Below are 1365 nucleotides of genomic sequence, written 5' to 3'. Positions count from 1 at the left end.
TCATGATTTTACACCTCACAAATCATGCTTGACTGCTTGGGAATGGAGATTGTAGCAAATTTCTTGATTATTCATATACAAAGAGATTGATTCCTTCTCAATTATTCTTCTGTGTTCAACGTTTATTTGTAAAATTTTGATTAAATATTTTGTTCTAAACCTTTATTTAGTCAATTTGCTTATGAATTTTGCATGCAGATTCAATATCCCATAGCGCAGATTTATGATTGTTTTTCTTGTTTGGATTATGAATTTGTGAAAAACACAAGTGTTTTCCTCTTTAGATATCAACATAATGAATCTTTTCATAGAGTTACTTTTGCAGGGTTGTCCGATTGATTTGTGAATTTGTGGTGTTCTTTAATGAGTAGTATTAAGTTGTGGTTACAAGATTATCAAATTCAATGATGCATCACCATATTAGTTTAAGTTTGTGTTTCATAAGCACGTCCTTCTTTGCCTAGGGGGAACCAACCCTTCACCTGGAGATTCACTCTCATCTTAGGTTCACCCATAGCCTAAGAGTATTTCCATGTTCCAATAGGATAGCTTGACACTGCATCAAGCTATAGGTGCAATCCTGATTAACAACAATTACTATTACATAATCATATGTGAAAGACCTTGCACTCTTAACAAAATGTTTTACATGTATTTCTATAGCAATGCTATAAATGAGCTATAATGATATAAAATCCATTAAAAATGACATCCAATTAATAAATGCAATCTCCAAGACTCTTATATTCCTTGAAATTACCACTAATAATTATTTAAACAAAAAAATTCTAATGAAATATTAAAAACATATTGAATAGCTAATGACAAATTCGATATACACATTACACACTAACCCCATGTCCCCATGTGGTTGCTTAAGTGTGCTTTGTGCTTATATTTAAGCAGCCATAGTGTTCCCATGCCATTTTCCAATCGGAAAGGGATAATTTGGAATCTATCCCTACTTTTGTGGAGTAGCCATGACTTAAAATTTAAAAATAAGCATTGAAAAAGGGGGCGAGGGTGGGGGCTGGAATAATCAGCCATTGCTTATTGCAAAAAAAGATAGAGGGCTCCACAAATTATTTTCCCTCTCATTTATCTCTCTTTTTTCCCTCAAAACATTTTTCTATAAGATTTATAATTAAAATTTTATTTAAACTTTGTGACAAAATAAATAGAAACAAAAATCAATAAGCATAGGGCTACCCGTTCCACAATTGTTAGAAATATTGAACAAGTGCTACTAGCTAACGGCATGGAGACCTCCCTAACGAAGACAAATTGAGACCTAATACATTCAACTAGGCTTGTTCCCCGACGAACAACTTCCAACTTCCCGAACGGACCAAGCCCATTTGACTT

This window comes from Cupressus sempervirens, chromosome 3 (genome assembly GCF_028749045.1).
Source record: "Cupressus sempervirens isolate cs-2001-9-10 chromosome 3, ASM2874904v1, whole genome shotgun sequence".
In the NCBI taxonomy this organism is placed as follows: Eukaryota; Viridiplantae; Streptophyta; class Pinopsida; order Cupressales; family Cupressaceae; genus Cupressus; species Cupressus sempervirens.
The sequence above is the reverse complement of the archived record's forward strand: the minus strand, read 5'-3'. Positions refer to the sequence as shown.